Below are 14876 nucleotides of genomic sequence, written 5' to 3'. Positions count from 1 at the left end.
CATTTGATAGTACAGCCGAATGAGAACAACTGTAAAGCACAAAGCATAACACAAAGGTGAGTGAGTATTTATATCCTTTCTGTTATTTCTGTTATTCCTTTGATGCTTATATTTTTTTCAGCGTCTGTACTCCTCTTGAGTTGCACTAGCTCTCATTATATCGTACAGGAAGGTCACTCCATAGTCTTGCCTTGTGGCAATGGGCATAGATCTAGGGCAGCATGGTCCAAGCAACAGAAACAAGGGAATTTCCCCTTGGACATAATAAGACACTTCCGAGATAACAAGATAAATGTTTACCCGCCTTGGAGTCTAGAAGACGTTGAACTGGTGAGCGGGATCTCACTTAAAATCAAGTCGGCGTCCTATCCACGGGATGACGGTACTTTTGAGTGTATCCCCGATGGCGTGGGGAAAACTGAGCTCGTTGTCTTAGGTAAGGACATAATGTTATAACGGTTCACATCTTTTCTACCAATTAAACAAACTGTGGAACCACCCATTGCCTCTTTCCATAGCTTTTGTAATACAACTGTGGCTACAACGTATGATTCACATGATATGGAAACTTGACTTGATTGCTTAATATGCATGTCTTTTAATTGTTTGGTGGAGATGTTGATTTAATCTTATTCAGTATGGAAACATTTGGATTCCCATGCTTTCATTATCCTCTAGACATTTCATTCCTGTGTTTCGTTTCTCCAAATTACTTGTAAAATTTTAATCCAGACGCCGAGGTTATAGTAAATGCGATCAATAACAGATGTCTAACATTTTGACAGGTCACATGATATAGGGTAATAGAGTAGAATAATTTGCTGCCCACAGAGTAATAATTATTACATTACTGAATTTTGTTACACTACACGGCAGTTACATAGCCTATGCCGGGCAGTTCCTGTAATCCATTTTTGCAAACCTGAGTTTGTATTACACACAGTCGAACATGCATATCTACATTTTGGGTGCTTGATGTTGTGATAGATGACACTATCAAATACATAAGGCCTAGATGCCATAAGGGGCCAACATGGCCGAGGTGGTTCGCCCGCCAACGCGGCGAAATGACATGTGAGTCTCTCAGCAATGAGGTTGCTGTGAGTTCAAGTACAGCTCAAGATGGCTTCCTCTCCAGCCGTATGTAGGAAAGTCTGCCTGGAACCTACGGATCGTCGTGGGTTTGCCCGTGGCTCGGGCCGGTTACCTTCCACCAAACTGCTAGACACACGCCGGTGTTTCACAGTTACATATCGGCCTACATATGCGCCTCATAAAGCACAGCCAGGAAATCAATAAAGCATAAAAGAAACTATAAGTACACTATGTAACAGTATATTACACTGCTTAACCTTTATAATCTTTATCATCCCAGACGTTTTAGCGGATGTTAAGACCGTCACTCTCTCTAGCCCCGAGTTTCCTGTCCCTGAGAACACGGAGGTGACATTCACCTGTGAGGCAGAAGGCGGGAATCCCGCCCCGAACATTACCTGGGAGATTCCAGAGACGTTAACTCAGCCGGAACCAACCGTGTCTGATTTCAGAAGCCAGATAACACTGACTCTGACCAAGGACATGAACGAACAGGATCTGGGCTGCAGAGCGGAGCAAGGGGAGAGAACTTTGACGGACAGCATTCGACTCTACGTTACTTGTAAGCTGGTTCGAAAGTTTGTCTACAAGCAAATATATTGATGCGAATTTAAGGGACATAAATATTTCGTAGAATCCATCAAACTTAATATCAAATGTAAGATATTTTCCTGCCACCATACAATGCATGTCTGGGCAGAAAGTGAAATTATACTGTGATCTTCTGTGAACGGTATATAGTCTTGTCATTAAAGAATTATGTCGGCAAGTTATTTTTAACACTGAATTTTTATAAAAAGAATGCCCACCGAACAAGAAATCTTTAAAGAAGACTAGACATGCTGTAGTGCTCTTCGTTAGCCAGGTGCTTGCAACAACAATAGATTGAGTGGTTTATTCATTCACCTACACATTAATTTATCGTCACATTTAGTGGACCTACAGCGTCTTTGCAACGACCTACGTGTAAGTTCAGTTGGCTGAACATATGGCGTGTACATATCTCACCTCGTAGCATTTGTTAGATCCTGCGTGTTGTGTGACGACTTCAATCAACGTCACAAGTTATTATTGCAGAAACTAGTGTGTCTAAGCTATTCCATCATACACCTTCATTCCAAATTTCTTAAGTTTTACGATGAGTCTCCAGAATCCAGAACCTCTGGCGTTATGCTTCATGATTGTGTTTAACTCCTCTTAACCCGAAACAAAGGGATGTATATTCAATCGCGTTGTGTTGGATTGCTACTTTGGATATATGAACAGCTGCAATCAAAGCGCAGCTAAGACGCGTATTTGATTATCGACAACTTATATTCTAGCATGGTGCACGATTTGAATACGGATTTCACTCAGTCGCCTAGAACATGCCACGTGTCTTTCCTACATCACTGAAAACTGATGACCGCTTCTTTTTGTATGATTTTCGTAGTTAATACACTTTCTTAGTTTTTGGTAGCATGCGTTATGTGTCGCTTTGGGAACTGGCCTTTTCGATTATTGACCCGGAACGTCCTCACTTTTTGACAGCTGGTCATACGAATGTCTATTTCGACGCATAGTTTCGACGCATATAAATAAGCTACATGTATAAGGCTTAGAGTAATATAAATGAACAAAAAAAAACTAAACGATGAAATGAACCAGCAATTCGAAATTACCAGTCATTTATAAAATAATTCACTGAACACCAGTTTATCACAATAACAAGATCTGGGAGCGACGTTATCAGTCATGAAATTAAACTATAAAAGCATTTATCTTTTTGGGAAAATTGTAGATAAACCGACCACTGAGATCCGAATTGTCCCTGTCGAGTATTCTCTGGGCCACACGGTTACCCTGACATGTTTGGCTGATGGCAATCCGGATCCAGTCATTACCTGGAGATTTGGTGGCAACTGTGTGGATGACAATATGCCCATCGAAAACACCAGGGATAGGAACATTGCTACTGAGGTGAACAACGGGGAGATAACTCGTGATGAAGAACAAATTCCAGGTTGTATGAAATACAACATCATGACAGTCGGTAGCAACATTGACCATACTCATGTCGAAAGTGAAACCGGTGAAAACAGCAATGGAAAAGCCAATAGAGAGACTGACGCAGAGGCCATCATCCGCAATGCTTCAGTGGGACAAGCAAATTTGTCCAGCATGACATACCAAATTGCCAGACTGAATCAATCCCAGACAGGAACTTATATCTGTCTGGCTGTCAACTCTGAAGGAAATGACACAGCGTTCACGAATCTGACACTGAACGCCACAAACGGTGAGTATAATGATGTCACGAAAACGTGGGTGTGTGAACTGCTACTAATTACGCATTTATGTCAGTCAACATTTAGAATAAAACCCAAACTGAGGTAATCTGACAAATTTGCCTTTGCTGTTCTGATATACTACCTACGGCGTAGTCTTTTATATTGAGATTGTAGGCATTTTTAAACGGTTCATGATAGGAGCCCTGAGGAAACAATTTGCGCTTGCCTACCCAACTACAAATCAGGCTTATGTAAGCCATATTAACACTCTTTCCAAATCTAGATCAACGTAATAAAAGATATTTAGTAAATGACATTTCCTTTAAAACACTTCTATTATTTCTGTGATTTTACAGTTGAAGAACTCTCCACTCCTCATGAGTCACCCTCATGGTTAACCATCGGCGTGATGCTGGCTTCCTTCATTCTATCGCTACTTATCATCGGATGTTGCATATATTATCTGTCGTCCTAGGAAACTCCTGTTTTCATGGAATTAAGAATATTAATTTAATGAACAGTATATGATTCAATAACAAATCATACCTTGGTGGGCATCCCCTAATATGATAAATACACAGTGAATAAGCTTGGACCAAGAATGTGGACCAAGCTAAGTAGAACTATGTATTGTGTTTTCTATAATCACAAAAGCACGAGGCGTGGGTTCAACCCCCTTCTTGGACACGGATTTTGTGGATTCTCCCGTTTCCACTGCCAGTGGAGCTTTGGTCACAATAAGAGGTCGGTGACACGAGACAGGCCGTTATCCCAGTCTAACATTTCTTAAGACCACTTGTCTTCCAACAATAATGTATGCATACCTGTACGTCACACCTGGGAAAGTTCATCAATAATTTTCCAACAGGCGATCTTTTTACTTCGCTGGTTTCATCTACTAATAAAAGGGACCGCCATCGTTAAAGTAAAAACATTCTTGAGTATGGCGTTATTTATTTATTTATTTGATTGGGGTTTTACTCAGGAATATTTCAATTATACGACGGCTGCCAGCATTATGGTGAGAGGAAACCAGACAGAGCCCTGGGGAAATCCACAACCATCCGCAAGTTGTTGCCAGACCTTCCTTGAGTGAACCAAACAATCAAATAAGGCAATGTGCTTCTCAAATTCTTCAATGTGATTTTCTCTACGGCGTTCGCTAGCTAAATTAACATAAGGGTAAATCTGTCCCTGACCAATGAAGGTCAGAAGACCGCCACCAGTTCTGGATCACCAGAGGGAGAATGGGATCTTGCCAGAAGGTTTATCAGGCATCAGGCATTCGTGGTAGACGGGTGGTAATCATATGGGGCGTCACAGTTCCCTACACCCAAATAAACTTGCTCGCCGTTATAAAAATTGCGAATATATCTCGAGATAGCCGATAAATTAACACATGAATAAAACACATGCTAATAGGATATGCTAGAGACTGCCATGATGAATTATTGACTAATGGCTATTTCTAACTAGCTTTGTAACAACAATTATTATTTGAATTACTAAAAATTTTGATAACAATATTCATTACCGTTCAACATGATTTTCATTGCATGTACAGAAAGCATAACGAACCATGTCCATTTTATTGGTATGTTTCAATTACACGGATAAAGACACATAATTTTCATTGCAAGCAGTTAGACAGCACAAAGAGTTATTTCACTTCTATTGATGACAAAATTTCCGCGATACAATCTAAAGCAGTAATCTGTTAATTTTAACAGATAGTTTGTTATCAGCTAAGACAGGCATTAAATAGAGATGGCACAATTATACCAACTGTATAATTATTTCGATTTAAGATAATATCGATAAACTGTGATTCGTAATCACCATTAGTCTCAATATAAGAAAAGTCGTCCGTAATTGTACAGTTAGTGATGGTGTTATTTATGTACAAAACTAGACCACTGCCTATTCTTACTGACCTGGAAAGAGAGATAGGATAATACCCCGGGGTATGACATAAGTACAGTGTTCGGTGTATGGAACAAGTCAGCTTTCAGAGATTCCGATAACTGAAAAATTAAAAGGCACGTTGGAACATGTTCACAGAATTTCTGCGAAACCGCATACAAAGAAAAACAGGATAAATAAGACGTTTAACATTATAGTTTCTGCCAAGTTCCACCGTCAGATATCAGACAATGAATGTGTAAGTGTTCTTGTGACATAGTCCATTCACTGTTAGACTGACAATCTGCTGTACGGTAGAATGATAATTAGCCCCTGTGTTTTGTGTCAAAATCGGGCGTGTTTGTGGTTTCCTCACTCGTAACGGTTATGAACGTTTTATGTAGTGATGTCACCTTTACATTTATCAAAGTTGACCAAAAGCTGACCAGTGAAGTTTAAAGAGCAAACCAGTGTATTATGTGAGTGTTAGGTTACGGTGTGTGGTAAATCACGCTCGCTGTAGGTACGCAGAGGCGTACAATGTGGAACAGTTGAGTATGATGTTCTGTATTAACGTTATTTTCAACTCAACTGTTCAGAAAGTTTGATAGATTCCGTTACTATTAGTGATAAAAAGATTCTCGAAACAGGATAGTTTTCTTAAAGTAGATGACAGACAAAACTGTAATGTATATATAGTTCACAATTTAGTAAGGCCGGCTGAAATTTAGCTATTCTGATTTGCCAGTGTTGGTCAATCGTAGCATGAAATGTATCTCGGCGTCAAAAACAGACATTCGCATGCCAGCCGTCAACCAAAACTGACGTTTCAGGTCAATAATAGCAAGGCCAATTTCAAAAAAAAAAAAAAATTCTACACAAAAAACAAATGATTAATAATTAGGACGGACAGATTGAGAAGGGATTGTTTCAGGATTAGCTGAAAAACGAAGTGAATGTTCAAATTAAATCTTGTTCAGTGTTGTGTGATATACTGGGCACAGTGTTCGCTCTGATGATGTTGTCTGTATATAGAAAGTATCGCACTCAGCGAACGATACCGCCTCGTTGGCCTAATGTTTAGAGCGTCCGCCTCGAAGTCTGGAGACTCAGCACTAAGGGGTTAAAGTAAACCATGACTGGTAGGCCCGGTGTGACTGGGTGGGGTGTCATTTCTGGTGTCAGCGGAAGATAAAACAGGTTACACGTCGAATGGGGGGGGGGGGATGGGGTGACACCAAGCGTCATTCGGAAATTGCGAGCAAAGTTTCTTGCATCAGGAGGTGTCAAGGAACTGCCAAGAAGTGGAAGGCCCAGGACAACCACACAAAGACAAGATCGGCGAAGACACAAAGACAAGATCGCACTAAGGAACAGAACGACATCAGGTATAAGGGTCTGAGTTTACCACACAGAAAAAAAAACCAATGCCATTTTCGACTCCAAAGCGGATTCAACTGGCTTGTCTTGTCACTTAACATCTATTTTGAATTTCAGCACCAGAGGTTCGAGATCATGCTGGCGAGACGGTTGAGTGCCCAAACAATTAGGAGACTTTTAAAAGCCATCGGATTACGTCCCAGGCGGCTGGTGAAGAAAGCCTTGTTGCTCTGCGCGTCTGCAGTGGGCGACAAATCACGTTCGATGGACTAGACGGCAATGGGGCAACGTTCTTTTCACCGACGAAATGCGTGTGTGTGTCCGTCACGTTGACTCTAGGAGACGTGTGTGGAGTCGGCAGGGTGAACAGCATTGAGAGTGCTGCGTATATAGAAAGTATCGCACTCGGCGAACGAGACCGCCTCATTGGCCTAATGTTTAGAGCGTCCGCCTCGAAGTCTGGAGACTCAGCACTAAGAGGTTAAAGCAAGTAAACCATGACTGATAGGCCCGGTGTGACTGGGTGGGGTGTCATGTCTGGTGTCTTCGACATAATACTTCAGTGGCGGCAGCCCCTTGGTGGTATGGACTCGCCCTCCCACAAAAACACACAGCATACTTGCACACACCTAATGATTCCTCGTCACCATATTAATGAAATACTGTTAAGTAAGACGTTAAACCTAAAGCATACACATATATTCAATGATCAACTTTTAGAATGGTAGTGTATATATGTAGCATAGTGTAGTTGTCTGTCAGATATCCCCTCATTGGCGCACAGATAAAGCCAGTTTAGGCTTGATATTTGTTCTTGGGTCTATTTAACGTTATCTGATGGTGTATTCCCAGAACTATGTCTTCGCCGTGCCGTTGTAACAAAATATACCAAATAGATGAAAAACTTAGTCCAAACTACAGTAGTCTTACATGCCCGTACATATGTTGACATTAGACACCACTTGTGAGTTCAGAACAGGTCTTGAAAGAAAAAACAGGCATGTCTTGCCTTTTCAATCTCGTTCTATTTAGGGAAAGGGACTAGAAAGTTTTAAAGAACTTGTTCCCAATTCCATTGTGTATAATGCAATAAAATATGTTTCAACATGCATGCGTTTTCGTGTTTAAAAGTTTAGTAATAACTCCACGCGTTGCGTGTTGATTCTCCCTAGAAATGTTTTTCACTGATGTATGAAAATGATCTAAACACTAAGTGTATATTCAGACTGTGTTATGGCAGTGGTTTCCTCCCTTTGATTATAACTCTTCCTTAGTAAACCTCCTTCAAATGAACCTATGGCCTGCGTTGAGAACGCGCATGCTCCGTCGGCTGTGTTTCGCTGGCTTCAGTAGAGCACATACACGTGGAAGCTAGTCAACCTTCTACTGGAAGTTACAGTACACGGAATTTCCACAAGACTGTGCACAGTTTATACAGTAGAAATAAGTAAGTAATCATCGAGATCTTACGGCTGAGCAACACGCCAGGTAATTTTTTTGTAAGACAATTCTGTTGCCGGCCACGTTTATGGTGCTCCCCTGGGGTCACTTGCACGAAGCCCTCGTAATGACGTAATGCCTACAAGGCTGGCTGTCGTGGCAGTTACGTGCTCTTAACATTAAGAGGATTTCGGGCGTGTGAGCCCTGGGCTATGGTGTGGTAGAAATTGCCGTGCTAACTGACACGCTTCCGTTTGATTTGGCTACTTGCCAAGAAGCTATGAACGACAACAAATTAGCCGGTTTACCATGACAAGATTTTCTGACACAGGCCCGCGACTCAGTATGTCCACTATGTCCACAGTACATAGTCCACAGTCCACAGTAAGAGACGCTCTAGCTCACTTTGATTCAGCGAGGGGGTCGCAATAGGGCAACCCCTCTCTTAGTCACGAGCTGATTTGTGTATATGGGGTTACATGCCATAGTAATCTCTTTTCCAAACAAAGGGTGTATGGTAACGCACCTGCCTAGTAGAGTGGAAGAGGTTAAAATCCGAGACAACGTTAATTATGGTCCATTTGTATTTGCATTGTGATGTGATGACAACACAGCCTTTTGAATCGTTATAGATCAATGATAAACTGAAAATAACACCGCTACATGTGACCTAATACTGCTTAGGTCAAGGTACAGTGAGGCGTGTAATTTGTTACATGTACAAATCTATCATGGACATGCACAGTTTAGAATAATACCTGAAGTAAACTGACAGAAAGTTTTTAAAACTGACTGCTATAGTACTGATAAAAGATTTTTGCGTCAACGAGCAATCATATATACCATGATGTTAACCGGACTTCGCTTTCCACATGTCTGCAGTCCTCCTTACTTAACATCCCGTTCTACAATGTTCCTGACTTAAAGTCTTCTGCACTGGCTCTGACTGAACGTCGCTATCCACATTACCTCTAACTAAATGTCGCTCTACGTACTTTGCTTTTGTCTTCACGTCAGTGTCTACATTGCTTCTCATTTAACGTCGCTCGCTTCATTGCTTCTCAATTAACGTCGCTATCGACATTACTGCCACGTTAACATAGCTACTTAACGCAAGCCCTATCAAACTGCAGTGTTCTGGCTTCCTCTCCAGCCGTGAGAAGGTCTGCCAGCAACCTGCGGATGGTCGTGGGTTTCCCGAGGGCTGTGTCCGGTTTCCACCCACCAGAATGCTGGCCGCCGTCGTATAAGTGAAATATTCTTGAGTACGGCGTAAAACACCAATCAAATAAATAAATAAATAAATCAACCTGTATTGCGTCTCACTTAGCATGCTGTCGAATTAACGTCTCCTGGCTTAAAGTCACCCTCTACATTGCTTCAGACAATGATCCTGACCTAAAGTTGCTTTGTACATCTTCTAACTACATTGCCTCTTAAGTTAAGTAGCTTAACGTCGCTTCCTACGCTAATTTTATCTTACCGGCACACTTTACATAGCTGTCTTAGTGTCCCTCTCTACATTCGCTACTCGCCTACATTGCTTCTGCCTTAGTGTCGCTCTCGAGACTGTTTCAGTTTTAGACTCACTTTCCACATTAGTTTCACACTGATCCTGACTTAACGTCGCTTTCTCAGTTTCGTCAGACATAACGCCGCTATTCACATTTTGGACAGTGCTTCTAACTTAAAATATATCTACACATATCTTCTGACTAAATGTGGCTCTCTATATAACGTCTGATTTAACATCATTTTCAACTGTGACATTTTCTTTGACCGAAAATCGCATGGCAAATACTTGTCATATCATCTTTAGACAAAAGGTTGTAAACAAAACTTGACATATGTGGACCATTTTATGGGGAAATAGGTTACCGTGGAAGAAAAGGACTGGTTCTCTAATGTAATCTACATGTGTGTTTGACACCATATAGTACTGACAGAGAATAGTTATTCATTTATTTTCTTTGACCGAAAGTCGCATGGCAAATACTTGTCATATCATCTTTAGACAATTTATTTATTTATTTGATGTTTTACGCCGTACTCAAGAATATTTCACTTATACGACAACGGCCAACATTATAGTGGGAGGAAACCGGGCAGTGTCCGAGGAAAACCCACGACCATCCGCAGGTTGCTGCCAGACCTTCCCACTTATGGATGGAGAGGAAGCCAGCATGAGCAACCACGACGTGTCCCTTCCAGTTACGCTTGTGTTGTGTTCGCTATGGTGACCTAATCTCCAATCAGCGTCTGAGTGGACATGGTAACCATAGGACTACTGATTGTTAGACAAAACTCAAATTAAGGCGAAGCCTGCAGTTTGCACTGGTTTCCACAATGTACCTAATAAATCTTACGCATCTAGCATGACAAGTAATACACACTTATTCCTACATCTTTGTTAAAAATAAGACCATATTAGTATATAAAAATACAAAATTAACTCGTATGTGTATACCCACATATGAACATACAATAATTCTTTACCTTAATACAATATAAAATACATAGTAGACACCCATATGAAATCTAATAACCTAACTGGTAACATATGTACATGCATAATTCATTCACATATGGATATAAACATAAAGCCATACAATAATTCTTTACATTAATACAAATATAAAATGCATAATTGACACCATATGAAAATCTAGTAACAATAGTTTTTAATATCAATTAGACAATCTTTTTAGTTTACGTATACTTCATGTGTACAATACAACATCCCGACAGAGAAGAACAATATTTATAACCTCTTTCGTGTTACTGGCCACAGTGGCACACGAGACGTTAATTCGACAGCATTACCGAAATAAACATGTATTTGATGAGGAAATTATACCAGTAAATAATGTTATCTAAACTCTGTGTGTGTCATTGCTAAAAGCGAAAGAAGCACCTGACTAATGTTTATATCAACAAAAAGACTACCATTTGACCTACATGTCCACATTCAAAAAGAGAGTCCTCTTTATGGAAGCTTGTGGGAGTTTGGTGATTATTGTGGTGTGTGGCGTTTTAGGTGTTCGGGTGGATTGTTAGTTAATTTTGGTGCGGATGACGCTATGATAAAGACTGTTGACCAGTTGTACATTGTAATAACTTTTAAGGTTGTTCCAGCTTCCTGTTCCAGCCTGATCTTTTTTCTTTAAACTTTGACGTAAGATTGAATTCGCCCTCTACTCAAATCTGCCCAACTGCCAGTCACTGGTAGTTTATACGATGTGATAAAGTAACACAATGAACAATTTTGAAAAGTCATAATCTTGTCCAAATTAATCGTAAGACTTGGAACCTCGAAACTAATCTATAATTTGTTAAGAACAAGTACCAAGTTCCAATCCATTATCATCCGCTTTGAAAAATGTCTAGAAAACTGTTTGAACATAATAGACGTAACTGGGCTTGGAGTCACATTTAGTGTCTTATGAGCCAGCACTAAAAAAATACATCAATCACATTTGGGTGTGGCATTTCACCAGGAGATTCTTCCATGATATGACCGAAATAGTACGGAAAAGGTCAAATCTCAACAAAAGAAACCGTGTCATTAAGGTTTGCCCCTGTATACTATAAAGACATGACCCCTATTCCACTTTAAGTAACGTTCTATTGTAAGTCGAGTAAAATGGTTCGCTGTTCTGCACTCTACCAACAAACCTGAGAGATCGGGTGTTCAAATCCCGCCCGTGCTAATCGGTCAAAGGGGGTGTTTTTCTCGGGTGTATCTTTTTCCGCCAAGGTTTCTTCACCCACAGGTTTTAATTGTCAAAATGCTCATGAAAATTAAGGTGAACATAAAGCAAAATAGAAATGGATTCAGTCGGAATAACTAAGTGCACACTAAACTTGAAAAGAAAATCCGCGCACCCCATTGCTGCATTTGGTTTTCCCCTTCATTTCTTGATGAAGAAATATATGTATGTATATACTTTACATGGTACTGAACAACGTTTCAGTTACATTTTCATTGTTAAAATACCCATGAATACTCAGTTGAACGTATAAAAAATGGAAATGGTTCTAATAAAAAAAATGTTGCTTAATCTTTCCTGTCGGCACGGAAAAGAAAAACATGTATACTTACCTTATGATGCCGTTAAACAGCAAATTACCCCTATGAACAGTAATCGCCGCTTATGAGTTTAAAGTGCACCTTCTTTCTGTCAGTACAGCTGTGTACACTTTTGCCTGTCACCTGAAAAGGGTATTATATATACAGGTTGTCAAATTGAGTCACATACTGGAACATGTGTGCATCTTTGTACTGCCTGTGACATTAGCTTTCCTTAGAAACTGAAGAAGAGGCAAAGGAATTCTAAAGTCGACATAAATGTTTACACGGTGCATGGTAGGTGACACACCTACATTGCATTGTAAACATTGTATACGTTATCTGGATATATCTATATAAGTATGTTTGCTTATTTTCCAGCCCCCATAACGCTGGCCGCCGTCGTATAAGTGAAATATTCTTGAGTACGTCGTTAAACACCAATCAAGTAAATAAATAAAATAACATATAAAATATTCCTAGTACGTTGGCGCCGTCACTTAGCACTAACACATTAGCACCGTCACTTTGTCCTCGCACAGCAACATTGACGCCGTCTCTTAATCCCATTACGTTGGCGCCGTTACATTGTCACATTACATTGCCGCCGTTGCTTTGTCACAGCACATGGGCCAAGTTACTTTGTCTTAGCACATGGGCGCCGTTACTTTGTCACAGAACATGGTCGCCGTTACTTTGTCACAGCACATTGCCGCCGTTGCTTTGTCACAGCACATGGGCGCCGTTACTTTGTCACAGCACATTGCCGCCGCTGCTTTGTCACAGCACGTGGGCACCGTTGCTTTTTCACAGCACATGGGCGCCGTTGCTTTGTCACAGCACATGAGCGCCGTTGCTTTGTCACATCACATGGGCGCCGTTACTTTGTCACAGCACATTGCCACGGCTGCTTTGTCACAGCACATGGGCGCCGTTGCTTTTCCACAGCACATGGGCGCCGTTGCTTTGTCACAGCACATGGGCCAAGTTACTTTGTCTTAGCACATGGGCGCCGTTACTTTGTTGCAGCACATGGGCGCCGTTGCTTTGTCACAGCACATTGCCGCCGTTGCTTTGCCACAGCACATGGGCGCCGTTGCTTTGTCACAGCACATGAGCGCCGCTGCTTTGTCACAGCACATGGGCGCCGTTACTTTTTCTTAGCACATGGGCGCCGTCATTTAATCACAAAACACGGGCGCTGTCACTTGGTGGCCCTACGCTCACACCATCACTTGATTGCCTTACACACTGACACCATCGCCGTCACTTTATTACAGCACATGGGCGCCGTCATCTACTCACAGCACACAGGTGCCGTCATTTACTCGCACCACATGGTCGCCGTCACTAGATCGCAGCAAATGGGTGCCGTCACAGTCTCAGAACACGGACACCGTCACATGGTCGCAACACGCGGACACTGTCACTTAGTCACTATACACGGACACTGTCATTGAATCACCTTATGCTGACACCGTCACACTCTTAGTCACACTACACTGTCAATTAGTCACAGCACACGGACACAATCACTTAGTCATAGCACACTGACATCGTCATTTTGTCACGTAGTCATAAGACACTGACGCTGTCAGTCAGCGCTTTGATTTATTTATTTATTTTATACCCTGTTTGATGCCGTACTCAAGAATATTTCACTTATGCAACGGCGACCAGCATTATGGTTGGAGGAAACCGGGCAGATCCTGCGGGAAACCCACGATCATCTGCAGGTTGCTGGTAGGCCTTCTAACGTTCGGCTGGAGAGGAAGCCAGCTAGAGCTGGACTTTATCTTATATTGACCTCATTGGTGAGAGGCGCCTTGATCACTGGTGAGAGGCGCCGGGGTCATTGGTGAGAGGCGCCGGGGTCATTGCACGGCGCTGTCCTGCTGATCACCTCGATTCCCCTCAGCACTTTGAAACCGTAACTTTGTGAGAGCGCAGTTGACACCAACCCTGGTCCGCCTTTCACTGTTAAGAAATTCACTACTTTACCATTGGAAACATGCGGCTTGGGATACAGTGTTAGATATTTTGTATAATATAAACGACAATGTACATACGTTGAGTTTCGATCATGTGGGAAAGTCTTCCAGCAACCTGCCAATGGTCGTGCGTTTCCCCCGGACTGTGTCCTGTTTCCTCCCACCATAATGCTGCCAGGCGTCGTATAAGTGAAATATTCTTGAGTATGGCGTAAAACGCCAATTAAATAAATAAATAGTTTCGGCTATGTTGTGCTGAAGCCGTACTTGACAGAGCGGTAAATATACTACCTGGGCCTCAACCCCTTGTGTAAGGAAAAATTTTTAAGAGGAAGACCCAAAGGAAAGATATACCTGTGCATTTTTTTGGCCCTTTATAAAATATGCCATAATTAGATTTCACTTGAACTTACATGTGGCCAGATACCTACATGTAGGCAGACATGTCCTACTATGTTCTAACATGTATTTAATTCTATTCACCTGTCTTACGTGATACAGCTAGTGAATTAGGGGAGTTTAGGACTTCGAATCATTTTATCGCTGAAGGTATAAAGGTCCTACTGTATCATTTGACCTGTCAAATAGTTATAAAAGAAAGAAAGGGTAGTTGAATGGTAGCAAATGCAAATGTTGTGTAACATCTTTCAGAAGTCATACACGACTTTCTTTATCTCTAGTAACAAAAGAGTTCCAACACGAAAGTCCTTTATTTCCATGGGGCCTGCA

Source organism: Liolophura sinensis, chromosome 2, assembly GCF_032854445.1.
Source record: "Liolophura sinensis isolate JHLJ2023 chromosome 2, CUHK_Ljap_v2, whole genome shotgun sequence".
In the NCBI taxonomy this organism is placed as follows: Eukaryota; Metazoa; Mollusca; class Polyplacophora; order Chitonida; family Chitonidae; genus Liolophura; species Liolophura sinensis.
The sequence above is the reverse complement of the archived record's forward strand: the minus strand, read 5'-3'. Positions refer to the sequence as shown.